At 44.7% G+C, this 14,048-nt stretch overlaps 1 protein-coding gene across 3 annotated transcripts in view; it reads left to right on the top strand.

Annotated features, from left to right (window-relative positions):
* Positions 1 to 14,048, top strand: part of jmjd1cb (jumonji domain containing 1Cb) — a 115,871-nt gene that overhangs the window by 47,432 nt on the left and 54,391 nt on the right. The gene's annotated exons all lie outside the window — the stretch shown is intronic.

The following is a 14,048-nucleotide window of genomic DNA, read 5'->3' as shown; positions in this document are numbered from 1 at the left end:
GTCCAGCGTTTTGCTTTTCTTTGTCACATCCGTCTCGTTTCTCTCTTCTTCTCCATGGAGTTCGCATGCCGTAGCGCAGGGCGCCGCAGCTGGGCCTGCTTTCATCAGGCATCACAAAAGCTCGGAAATAACGCGGCCTTCTTTTTGGATGATTTGGGGTTCTTTTAGATCAATGCCTCGCATGTGACAATAAAGTCAGTTTGTTTGGCACGTTGGTAAGCCCTGCTGAGCAGTTTGGGAAAATAACAGAGGGTGTAACTCCAGCTGAAAGATGTGACTGGAGGGCTGTGTGTGTGTGTGTGTGAGAGAGAGAGAGTGAACTGTGGTAAAAGTTAAACTGTGCTCTCAGTGGCTTGTTGCTGAGGTTGTGTGCTGTTTTGATTATGTAACACAGTGTAGTACAGCGCCATCTGGCCCAGGCACAGAAAAAAAGAGTACAAAACAACACACTAACCACACTCACTCACACATACACACACACACACACACACACACACACACACACTCACACACTCACACACTCACACACCAGCAATACCTTGTAAACTTGTGGTGTAGGTACTGGTTGTACAGATCTGTTGTCGTGTCAGAACCTTTCATTTAATGGGCAAAATATTAGAATATTAGATTTTGTTGTATGTCTTGCTAGAAACCACAACCTTGTCCCGCATATATGTGCTTATTACCGTTAGAGTTGATGGCAAGAACATGCAAAGCTTTATCAGGATTAGTGTAAAGAATTTAAATTGTAACAGGTTTGGTTGTTTTCTTGGTCATGCTACAATTCCATATGTGTTACTTTCTCATGTTACTGTCTTCATTATTAATCTAACATACTAGACACTGAAGATCAGGGGTGGCATGGGACACAGGTACACAACGCTGGGCACTGTGTAGCACACCAAGCGCTGAATGAGACACATGAAAAAAAAGATTTCTCCACGCTGTTGTGAGAAGTTCAGGCCTGTGGTCATCATCATAGCTTCATGCAGGTTTGTTGACTCAGTAAACCTGCTCATACCTCTGCTTCCATAATCAAATCCTCACATTCACGTGACATTCGGATCAGTCGAATAGAGTCTGGTGAAAGAACAGTCTGGTGTGTTAAGGAGATCTGTTTGAAAGTCTGTTCTCCGCTTCAGCGTACAGCCTCAAACCACCAAAGACTCGTGTCTCTGGAGTCCACTGACTTCCACTGTTGCAGCTTTTATAAAGATTCATTCAGTCATCACCCTCACAGAATTTCCCTAATTACCTCAGCCGACTCCTGACGAAACAGTAATTACCCGGCGCTCGCACTTTTGGCCATCGTGTGGCCTAAGGGAGACAAATAGGAGAGTCTCCTCTTTCTCTCTCCTTCTTGTTTTCATGGCTGCTCTCTCTTGTCCTGTGCCTTGCTTCTTTCCTGCTAAGGTTTTGTTTTATTTGTTTTGTCTCTGGCCGCCCCTCCCTCTGTTTCCCTTACACAACCTCATTCACAGGCATCATTATTTATGGCTGCTGTTTCAGTAGAAGTCAGACTTTTACTGCCTGTGGATTGGCCTTACTCAGCAGCGAGGCTCTCTGCTCTCTGGCACACTTTGGCCTTTATGTGCACTGTCCTTTGATATATGCTTTCCCTCCTCCCCTGAACTGAACGGGCCGATTGTTCTTCTCCCCTCTGTCCTGACCGCAACGCCCAGATCTATTGACAGACCGTGACCTAAGAATCGCAGGCCGGGGGCAGCCGTGGCCGTCATTCTCCTCTGGCCCCATTAAAGCGCTTTTGCTTTTGGCCCCCTGCCCAGGATATTTACGCCCTGCCCTGGGCTTCGGTCTCCCTCTCTTTCACCCCTTCAGCACTCCTCCTCACGTCTTCATTTTCCACCTTCAGGAGAAGCCAGTGTGTTCTTCTCTGATTCTGGTTTGCAGCCAGCATGTTGGGTTGTTTTTCTTTATTTTCTTTATTTTTTCCCCTCACCCTCACATGAATGTCTTGCCCTTCCAGCGCCACGTTTATACACACACACACACACACACACACACAGAGAGCAGACCGTCCAGCTGCAGATACAGACGGACGAGTTCTGCTGCTTTCGCTGTGTATTATTAATAAGACAAAGCGTGCACAGTGACAGCAGTACCCTCCTGTGTTAATGTGAGCGATTGTAAATAAGAAGAGTTTTAAGGATGACTCTCCTGCTTTCTCGGCTGGACATTTGATGATGATTCAGTGTAAATCTGTCTCACTGTTGACATGTTCGCTTGATTCATGACTTGAAACCTTCAATGGCTTAATTGTGACCCCCCCTTAAGGCACAGCCCCAGGGTCGAGCTCTAACCCTGTTAGAGTTACCCAGACTCACTCCTCCTCACTGACACGCCCCCTGCCTCGCTGACACAGGCCTGCCGTAGCGCCCGCTAGATTTAGCGACACACGTCAGTCTGTTATGAGAGACAAAATCACTCCTGTGAGGAACAATGCACCCGTTTATAAGCCTCAAAACCGAGGCATGAAAACCCATTATTTTCATCAGCCGGCTCGGGTGATTTTAATGGAAGGCTAGGACCGCCCGTGTTTGGGATGATCACTATCACGCAGCGTGAAAGGGAGCTCTCGTGCGGTGGAGTGAAAACACAGCGGCTTCTCCTTGTTTTCCATTGTTGAAGCATGAAGTGAGAGCGTTACAGACTAGAAAACAAAATCCCGTCTTAATTACCGCTTATGCTACTGATAGTTATTAGTGGACAGTTATTCATACACAAAAAAGTAGTGCTGAAAAACCACTGAAAAAACGATTCCCACTATATTAGCCTGTTTTATTAGTGCACTTAAACACCAAAGAATGTGACAAAGTGCATTTAACAGCCATAGACTGACTACAGCTTACTGCTCCAGCTTCTTTCAGGCTGCATTGTGAACTTTGTTCACCATGTCTTCATGGAGCTGCTTTGTGTACAGGAGTGTTGTCGTGCTGGAGCAGGGTCGGGTCTCCGAGTTCCAGTGAAGGGAATCTCTAAAGCTACAGCAGACACAGATATTCTCTACAATTCTTTGCTTTCGGGTTTGTGGAAGGAACAGCTCTGGTTGTGATGAAATGTGTATGATGAAATCTTATGTGTAAAGCCAGAGGTACAACCCTGCCCAGTGGTTATTTTTACTCTGTGCATTAGGAATCCCTCACGCCTGCTTAAACAACAGTGCAGCTCTTAATCCAGAAACACTGGTTTGTTCTTAAAAAGGTTGTCTAAGCTTCAGCATAAAAACAAACCCATGTGCCCGGACTGAAGAAGATTTACAAAAATGTCTGCCTGCATCTGGATATAGCGTACGTTTCTGGTGAAACTTGATGAAAACAGATTGTATTAAAGAGACAGACCATCCCTTTGTCAAGCAGTGATGTAAAATCCCAGCCCCATTCTTATCTGGTCTTATTTTTCATCATGCTTGTTGGTGTGAACACCAGCTAGATTAATGTTTTTCATTAGTGTAAGACGTCTACCGCGTTCTGGAGGAAATCGAGCCCATCCCTTTTTGCAGTTTGTCAATAACGCCTGTCAGTGTGATCCATGCCCTGCTCTGTTTATGTTCCGGGTAACGACACATTAACCACACGCAGTCCGTCTGTACCAGGAAAGTAAACTGCAGCGTTAGCTTGATCTGTGCAGGCTGTCGTCTGCGTCAAAGCGGTTTTTCAGGTTCTCCCGTGTTTCCGGTGGTGATACCGGTTCGGCGCGTCCCGCCGCCCGTCCCGCATATGAAATCACAGCATCGGGCGTTCCAGACTCGTCAGTGTGCGTATCTTCCGTGGGCTTCTCTCCAGAGCCGGAGTGTCAAGTGGAGGTCCTGGAGACTCAAAGAGACACCCCGGACTGCAGGACTGCAGTCTGACAGGCGTGTTGTAGAGAAAGAGGTGGGTGGCAGGATAAAGAGAGTGCAGATGATCCTCACTGCCAGCTGCACAGCTGGCTTTTTAATAGCACCAATCATAGGCAGGCAGATTTTACAGCCCAGGGCTGCTTTGTCCCGCCCGCACTAAAAGCCCGGGGGACGAGGGGGGAAGGGGATGGTGCAGATCAAACAGAACCTCCCTCTTCTCCCTCTTCACCAGATCCCTTCATCACAGCTGGCTTTTATTTGGCTCTTTCCATTCGAATGTCGTGTGTGTTATGCCACCAGATCCATTTCTGTAGAGATGCCCAGAAAATCAACAAAAACCACACAAGCTGTGATTAGTACACAACTGAACTTCCATTTCGACCCGTCGAGCCTCTCTAGGCGCTTTGTGTTTAACTGGAAGAACAGTACGATCCCAGATTCGGGCTCAAGGTCAGGCAGTGGCCATTGCTCACAGCCTCTCATTGTGCACGAGTTTGTTTATCCTCGTCATTGGAGCCAGGCCGGTGCACCGCGCAGCTGTTTGTGAGGAACGCTAAATCCTCGTATGTGGAAGCCTTTGTGTGTGTTGACCTTCTCGCTCAGCGGTCACATGAAACGGTTTGTCCATACGACTCGCTTGTACGGTGCAACCTCAGGCCTAATGATTATGGTAAACAGTGGGGACTGGAAGAAGTGATTTAATAAAACCTTTTAAACACGTTCTGTTTCTACTGTAATCTCTGTACCGAGTCTGTAGCATGCGTGCATCTGAGTGTAAGGGATTAAAATATACAATAATACTGTTAGAGCAGAGCCGTGAAGATCTTTAGAAGGCATTCTGTAACGTCTCTCTAATCCTGTACTCTGTTGTGGTTTTTATTAGGGGTTTTTCTTCTTCTTCTTCTTCTTCCTTGCCACACGAGTCATTGACAGGCCATAGAATGCTTTGCACACTTTTTATGAAATTTGGTACAGTAATAGTGAGGTTGGTCTCAGATTGATGTCATTCAAGCACTGAGGTTATAGTTGCAGTAATAACCCCAAAATGGCATAGAAGCATGATTCCACATTCATCAGTTCATTGCCATTGTGTTGGATTTGTTTTACTGTTTTGAAATTTCTTTCCCTGAAAATTTCACCAATTTGTTTAATCAACCCCAAATTTGGAGCACAGCATTGTGAGAACAATCCCAACAAAACACGGTTCTGGGGTTTGTGATGTATAGATCTGTGTCCCTGACATGTTGCCTTCAGTTTTAGTGTATGATCTGGGTTGTAAACACCGGTGGTCCCAGTGGGCTCTGTTGTATAGTGCTGGAGTCAGGAAGTGCTTGGCCCCGCTGATTCCAGCTGTATAATTGTGTTTTTTTACTTTACTTTTACTTTATAACAAAATGCAAAAGGCACAGAATTCCAGCTACTTATCCTCATCAGGTGCACACAGTGACCGAAAGATGGACTGAAGAAAAATCCTGAAAGCTTTTTACTGAAATCTCGTATACTGTTTTTAAAGACAGACACAGACTTTTCTCACACTCTCACTGTATTGTGTAAGGAGACAGAATGGAGCCTCTGCTTAGGAACCCACTATTACACAATACTTTTGGACGTCGAGGCAGCGCTAGCCAGTGTGTTGTAATGGACGAGTTGTGTGTTATGTTCATACACTGCTCACATGTGCTGACCACGCACCAGTCACATGAAATTGTGACTGTGTGTGGAATAGGGCTGTCTTAACTTATTTTAGTATATCATTTCCTTTATTTTCTTATAGATTTTTCTTTATTTTTAAATTGTTGAAGGTTGAATGTATTGTACATGTAACATGGTCAATGACAATAAACATCTATCTCTGTCAAAGATATGTCTCTCTCTCTGTCTGTCTCTCTCTTCCTCTGTCTCTCTCTGTCTCTCTCTCTCTTTGTCTCTCTGTCTCTCTATTTTTGTCTCTCTCCCTCTGTCTCTCTCTCTCTCTCTCTCTCTTTCTCTCTCTGTCTCTCTCTCTCTCTCTCTCTCTCTCTGTGTGTGTGTGTGTGTCTGATCTGCTGTATGAAGCATTGTGCATGTGTGTGATTGTGTGTGAAGGACAGTCCCAGCCATGTCATGGTGTGACATGCCATGCCATGACTATGGATTCATTCCCATAGTCTGACTCTCTCGTTATAGAGTCTGTGGTGATTGGACACACAGCGCACGGTTAATCCGAGGTAAGATAGCGCTGTATTAAAGCGCGGCTCGGCTCACGACTGACAGATCTGTGCAGATTAGTCATTATAGATACGGCTTTTTAACTGCAGTACTTTCCTTACAGTCCTGGTGTTTAAAGAACACAACCCCAACCTGCGGTCAGTCAAAAGCTGTTTTAATGGATTTTAGTGTCTCATCACAGGTTCTTTTATATTATTAATAAATTGAAATATAAGTAAAAAAAAAGATAATGCTTATTATGTTTGAATAGTATAAAAATATTTTAGAATTTCAATAGAAAATAGAAAACCTAACCCCATTCTAATTATGAAATTAGGATGAATTAATATAAAACTAGTTCTTATTTTATTAGAGAAATTATATTAAAAAATGTTCACACTGAAAAAAGATTGCAGAATTTCTATAGACTAAAACATTCATATGTATATTTTTGTTTTTTAATAGCTATAGTCATTCTAATGCTAAAAGATGAGACTGATATTATGTGTTAAAAGAAGCGACTAATCCTGCTGGGAAAAATATTAATATTAAAAACATTAAAAATAAAAAATAAGATGCTACTAATGCAGGGAAATCTCTATTTCTCATCCTGCAGTAAACCGAGTGCTTCCTCACCTGACCTGTCCGTATCTCTGGCCGGTGTTGTGTGGGAAAGGGAGAAATGATGCTTGATTCTGACTGGTTAATCCTGTTTCTCACCATAGCAGCTGGCAGCCAATAAAACGCTGTTAATCAATCTAACAGTTGGAATCGTTACGACATCTTTGCTGTATTATGACGTAACAAGTGAAGTAATGTTTCAGAGAGTTCAAGCCCTAACTCTGCCCCCTAGCTGTTCCACCGGTGCCTGGTGATTCTCACTGTTAGAGTTAATGCCCTGCAGATTTGTGTAAGAACAAGCTGTTGTGTTTTTTGTGAATGTTTCTTTGTGATTATGGTACACTGTATGTTGTGGTGCAGTGATGCTTGTGGAGTACACCGGATTGTCCTGTCACGGTTTCTGTTCTTGTAGAAACACGGAGCTGCTCTGGCGGTCCTGTCCTTCATCTCTGCATCCACGCTTCCCTCAGCTGTCTGTGTGTGAGAGATCAAGACTTTATTGAATTGAAATACAAGACCTTCCAGTGCATGTGAATGACCAGTGTGTGTTTGCTAGTCCTTTGCTGACCTTCTTTCTGTTGTTCTGCATTTTAATGAATACATCATGTCTGCATTCTTCTCTCTGGGTGGCCGCTGGCTCTTTAAACTCCGGGCCTGGTCAACAGCGGGAATTTCTCCTCCATCAGCTGCAACTTCTCCGAGGCTCTAGCGCGTTTTCCTGCTATTAGTGGTTTATTTATAGAAAGGTTTCCGTCTGCTCTGTTCCGGACCGCCGGGCTCCTGCATGATGGAGCTGTTTACTCTCCAACACCAGATGACCTCGTGACCTCAGTGCCACCTGTAAGCAGTGTGGAATGTGTACAGCATGGATTCAGCCTGAGAGGAAATCCTAAAAGTCTGTAATGTAACCAGGAGCCTGGATTGTTTTGGTCTGAACACAGACAATGATATCGAGGCATGTCTTTTTTTTTCTTTTGCGTAAGCAGGAGTAATTATTAAGCTTTGCTCCTGGGAGCTGTTGCCTTGGCGCTTGTTTACATTGAGAGGCACAGCTTTATCACCGCGCACACGATTGAGTATAACACCAGCACTTTAGCGGTTTAATAAAAGCTGCTCAAGGTAACCTAATCTGCTCCTTTAATTTGTTCACAATACTGTCTGGTCTCTCTCTCTCTCTCTCTCTCTCTCTCTCTCTCTTTGTTTACGGCCCATTTAATTCAGTACTCGTCTTTTGTTGTTAGCGAGTGAGAGTTTGTGAGTTGGTGAGGTAAGGAGAAGCGGAGTGTCTTTGATTAGCGTCTCCCTCAGGGCTCAGGCTTAGATCACCAAACTTGTTTGGATTGGAAGGATCTTGAACACTCTCTCTCTCTCTCTCTCTCTCTCTCTCTCTCTCTCCTACCCGAGCGATGACTCTCCTATATTGTTCAAATTGTGTCTGACTCAGAGACGGTTCGGTCTGTCCCTACACGCCCGTACACACGTGAAGTCGTTCACCACCCACTGTGAGTGGAGCTTCCTGCTGTGTGAGTGTGTTTCAGACACATCAGTGAGAGTGAGCAGGAGATACCTGTTCCCAAAAAAGAGGCCACACCTCAACAGACTCACATGCACTAACACTTCCCACTTGCCTTGAGATCAGCTTGCCCTCATGTTTAAGCCTGACTCGTCAGTGTTTGTCTCTGCCTCGTGTCCCGGCAGCGTTACACACTGCACCCTGACCTCGACTGACCTCCAGCTGAGGAACAGCGTTGTTCTCACTGCGTTTGGACGTTTGATCCTGGCTTAGTGCAGACCTCCAGTAACATGTCAGTACATTTCAGTGCATTAGGATTTTACCTTTCGTTTACACCTGTGCTATTATTGCGTTCTCGGCCATTACAGCCGTCCAGTGTAACTGCTGTGAACGTCTCCAGTCAAGTCAAGAAGCTTTTACTGTCACTTCAGCTGTATACAGCAGGTACTGTACTGAAATAAACAACATTCCTCCAGGACCTGGTGCTACAGAAAACACAGAAACAAGTGCACTACATAGAACTAAAAAACTACTAACAAAGGGCATGTGTGCAGACAGTGCAGGAACACTGACCACTGCACAGGTCTGTAGTGAATAAACCACAGTAGTAAAATGTTCTGGATGTAAACAGACGGAGATGTGGACCAGGACAATTACATTATACTCTGACCCCAGTTTATTACGAAACAGTGTACAAAGATCCCTTAGTCTTAGTAAATATATAACACTGAATTACTTCCTCGAGACAGCCTTTGACTGGTTTTCATTCAAATACTGTTACTGGACGTCATGCGGAGGCTTGGCTTACACAGACACGCTACACGAGCGAGCCCAGTCTTTCCACAGAACCTACAGCATTTCAGCCGTGCGCTCGTCATCCTCAGGCCTTCAATCCGATTTATATAAGAGTCTTCTCTGTTTTTATAAAATGGAAAAAAGAAGCAGCTCTTCCTCTTCTTCCTCTTCTGTCATTTGTTTATGTAACTTTAACAGTAGATGTCAGTGCTTTAGAGCCCTCGTGTAAGTGCAGTGAGAATGTCACAGTGCCACCTGCAGTACCGGAGCGCTTGCATGTGAAACCTTAGAGAGCTTGAACATGCTGAAGGTGTTCTCAGAGAGTCTCCTGATCATTTTTAGTATTTTGCTAATGCACTTTAAGAGTCCGTGATTAAACTGAAATTAGGTACAGAGCTGGTTTTATACGAACTCATCAGCTGCAGGTTAAAATCACTCAGCTGCTACAACACTGTTATTACAGCCTTTACTGAGCACTGGAGAAATGGATGGTGTCACCTCTGATCTCTCTCTCTCTCTCTCTCTCTCTCTCTCTCTCACTCACACACACACACACACTTGTATGAACCAGTCTCCAGAGAGCCTCTTTGTGCTAGCATGAAGTCTTATTAAATCTGCGATCTTCAAAGGTGTCCAATATGCAGCAGGTTTCAGGCGGCACAGGCGGAGAGGATTGGGGGCCACTGGAGCCCAGACTTCTGTAAGAGCTGAGGATATACTCTCTTTTACACACACACACACACACACACACACACAATTCTTAAATCTATCTCTGAATCTCTAAAGAGTCTGTTATGCAAGAGCACAAGGCCTGAGACATAACAGACGAATCCCATCATCATCATCATCACAGAGCAGTGTATCGATCTGCATCTGTTCACGCAGACAGGAAGGATTTGTACACAACACATTAGAAAGGCACTGGTGTGTTTACACACTTGTACGGCCCACAGCTCATACAGCCTGCACGTGTCTCTGTGCACTGGCTTTGTTCTGCTGCCTGGATCACCAGATCACTCATCCTTCAGTTGTTCAGGTGTAATCCTGATGATGTACAACAGCCTTATTGTGATGGATTATGTTGTTTGTGAGGTGTTATGTATACAGTTTGTATATCTATCAATTGTGTTTTGCGTGAAACCTCCATCATACAGAACTAAGATGTTTTTCAGAGACATCTGGTCATCCTGAAGCTGAAAGTCTCCTGTACTTCAGGCTCGGTGTCCTGTGAGGAGGCCATGTGGATGTGAGATGGGAAGAATAAAGGGAGGCAGTGATGAAGACAAAGCGTGTGAAGGGAGGGCAGGCTATAAACCTCAGGAATATGTCTAGACGCTCTTGCTTGCATTTTTAATGATCCGAGTCATTGTCAGAGCCTGATGAACATCCTCTCTGAGCATGCGGCCTGATGGAGCAATGTGCCTCTCCATTACGCTCCACTCCAAGGAACAAATGTGTGTGTGTGTTGAATCTTTCATTTCATTGTTTGTAGAGATTTTATAAGTGTGTATTAGTACACACTCGGAAGAAAACATCTACCGTACATCGGGTTTAAAATCTTAAACAAAATAAGCTAGAATGAAGAGTTCAGGGAAATGTGGGTGTGTCCATTACCCCTCAGCACCATGTGTGACCTCATCCAAGCTGCATGTCCAACCTTCCTGCTCTCTCGCTCCTTAAGGTCACGTGACTGAGCTCCTTTCTCTGTTTATTTGATCAAGCTGCATCTCTAAAGACACTCACATAAATTAATCCATGAATTGCTCCGAGCGACATGCTTCCTGGAACTCTAATCACTTAATAATAAATATCTTAAACCTCTTACATTAGTAATCATGAAACATCGTGTTTTTATTCAGGACCAAGTTCACATTATTGTTGCACTGGTGTTGATATTTCCTACTGTGATTCTAATTGAGACCTTGGCCTCTTTTCAGTTTACTGCATTACCCACAATGCTGTCTGATTCCCCGCGGACAGCAGCGCCAGCAGGATTTAGCCTTTGCTTCATCTCTACCTGATCAGAGTGATGCAGCAGCACTTTAGTCTTTTAGTCTGTCCAGCAGTCCTTGTCCAGCAGTCCTCCTCGTCTGTGCATCTGCTCAAACAGATCAGCTTCCAGAAGAGCTGAAAGCTCCATCAATGTCATCACGCTCATTATCTCCTACATCAACAATAGCTGATTTAGCAGGTAAATATGTCATATAGCCGCATTGCATTCAGTCCAAAGCCTTCAGTGACGTCTCTGTTACTGCTTTTACTACTGAGGAGACTTTCACACCGCAATCTGAAACAGAACACGCTTCTCAAGAAAACCTGGGAATGTGAAAGCAGTCTTGTGGCCCAGGAAGAGTCGGAGAAAAGAAGCTCTCCACCACTTCTCACAGGAATCACGCTACTCAACACTTACCAGGAAATGACAAATGTTTCAACATAAACATATTACTGTGGTTCAGGAAGCCATTTTAGAGATACTGAGCTGACTATCAAGCTTTCTCCATCAGACGTGTCTCACACTCGAGTATTTATTGGAGATCAGTTTTTATTCATTTTATCTGTTTTGGTGACATAGGAAATAAGCCCTGAATGTCACACTGCAGCCAATCAGAGACATTTTGTTTATTATGTTTACAGTCGATTGCAGACTGGAGGTCGCTTCTGCTCGGATGTGTGTCAGGCTTGTAAACAAGCTCCTTAATGTGGAAGAACCTTGAAGCACAGTGCTGTTTACTTAAATAACAAAAAGAAAAAACTTGTGGACATATTGGATTCAGCCTTGGTGAAATCCTAATAAGACAGGAGCTTATCATACCTAAGAAACGAAACCCGAGACACAGAGAGAACACAGAGTGCTGCACAGTCCGGCCACAGCGTCCACTTCATCTGTTGCTGAGAGACTAACATCTCTGAAGAAATGGCCACCAAATTCCACAGGCCCTGCTCTCCTGCCCTACAGCGTGTGAGAGTTCGTGTTTGATTAGTGGATGTCGCTCTAATATTAAACTTCCCGTGTTCCCTTTCTAGCGTGTGACCTACACTTTGGCAGTGTGGGCGTGATCATAATCACCATGCCAATAATGTGGACCGACGTGAACTAGGAAGAAGGAGCAGGGTGCAGAGCTTGCATTAAACCTAATGGATGCTTGGCTTTCCTCATGTTTTACAGATTTCTTTTTGGCTGCATGCCTAGAGTTTCAGAGAGACATTATTTGGCAAGCAGCACTGTCCTAATTTTAAAGCATTCATGCTGTCTTGGAAGAGAGAGAGAGAGAAAAGCTTATTAGAACTGAATTAGAAGAAAACGCTGCTTTGCAATTATTTTTAGCTGCAGTTTCATGTGAAGTGCACATACATCTGTCCATGAGGCACTGTCGTGGTGTTTAATTAGTGTTGTTTATTCAGACATGTGAACGTCCTGCTTCAGTACAGATGTTTGTTGGATTCATATTTTCTTAAAACTGGGTTGATATTCAGCTAAAAAACACTTTTGCTTTAATTCCAGGTTTAATCCCCCTTCACTGTAATAATATCCTCCACTCATCTGGGAAGGTTTTCCACTAGATGTTGGAGTGTTACTGTGGGGATTTGTGGTCATTCAGCCACAAGAGCATTAGTGAGATCAGACTCTGGTGTTGGCGAGGAGGTCTGGGGTTCGGTCAGTGTTCAGTGGGCTTCAGGCAGAATCAGGGCTCAGTGCAGGATGCTCGAGAACTTCTGTTGTGCTAGAAGGTGTGTTTATGCCTCTTAGTTCCAGTGAAGTGAATCTCTGCAGCTATACAGCTGTGTATAAAATAATGGCAGCAGTTTGGGGAAGAAGCACATATGGGTGTGATGGTCAGGGGTGCACATACTTTTGGCCATATAGTGAGTCTGTCCATGAGGATGTGTACCATCGAAGAAATGTTTGCTGTAATGATGGGTGTGAACTGGCAGAAGATTCAATCAGGGAGAACATGGGGGTGGAGTTAAGGTCATGCTTGGTCACTATGAGGACATCCAGGGAAACTCAGGAGATTCAGGACACTGAGGATATCAGTATCGCTCAAAAAGAGCAAAAGTTCAACACAAGCTCACTTCAGTAACTACCAGTTAGACTTGGCAGCACGTGTCCATCGGTGGTATTTGAGGTTCTTGCAGTGACCCAGGTCAGTGTTTGAGTCTGTGTTTCGATGAGGCCCTTGCTAGATGAAAAAGTCTCCTGGCATCACAGATATTTCTTTCTCTTCATTGTGTGTAAATGACAGTATATTTATAGAAAGATCTTTTTTTTTTCCTGTCCAAAATGTTTATTTCCATTTGGTTTCAGAGACGGCTGAAAATACCTTGTTCTCAGAATACCCTCGCTGTGGTATCTTTACATTATTCATAGCTTCACTTTTCATTTTTTCCAGCTGACCTCATTTTCGGTCGCCGGAGCTCGGGCTCACAGGATGATGAGTTTGACAGGACCTACAGCACAGAGCTGCACCATAAAGAGTCGCTCACCAAGCCACGGGAGAAAAGAACCGGATCTCGGCTCCGGCCACGACCGTGTATCCGTCCTCACGCGCGCTAAAACACACGAGCGGCCCAGACCGAGAGACTCACAAGGTTCTTCTGACAGACAAGCTTTTCGGCAATATTAATGAGAAAGAACGTGCTGCTTGGTGCTGCTCTCTGCCTGCAGAGAGCTTGGAGTGGATTCAGAGGGGAAAGGAAGGACAGAGAGACAGCCTTCCCGCAGGATGTCCTCTCAACAGCAGGCTCTGGAAACTCTTTCCTTTGAAGTGGCTTTTGTTCCACGGTCACGTGCCGGGGAAACGCGCCACAGCAACACTAAAGCTTCCACAAATACGATGCAGACCCCACCGGCGCAGTCGTTCTGCAGAGACGAACACCAACACGCCGCCTCCTCCTTCATCTCTAATCCGTTTATTCTTTGAGAAACGAGCCAAACTCCACCGAAGCCACCTCCACTCTCTCTGCTACATACATTTTCCTCTGCAGGTTCCGCTGATTGTTGTTTATTTATCTGCTCGTCATCACGATCTCATCCTCCTGGTGATCCACGTCTCCTGCCGGCAAGGAGAGTTT

The sequence above is a fragment of the Hemibagrus wyckioides genome, linkage group LG13 (genome assembly GCF_019097595.1).
Source record: "Hemibagrus wyckioides isolate EC202008001 linkage group LG13, SWU_Hwy_1.0, whole genome shotgun sequence".
Taxonomy (NCBI): domain Eukaryota; kingdom Metazoa; phylum Chordata; class Actinopteri; order Siluriformes; family Bagridae; genus Hemibagrus; species Hemibagrus wyckioides.
The sequence above is the reverse complement of the archived record's forward strand: the minus strand, read 5'-3'. Positions and strand labels throughout refer to the sequence as shown.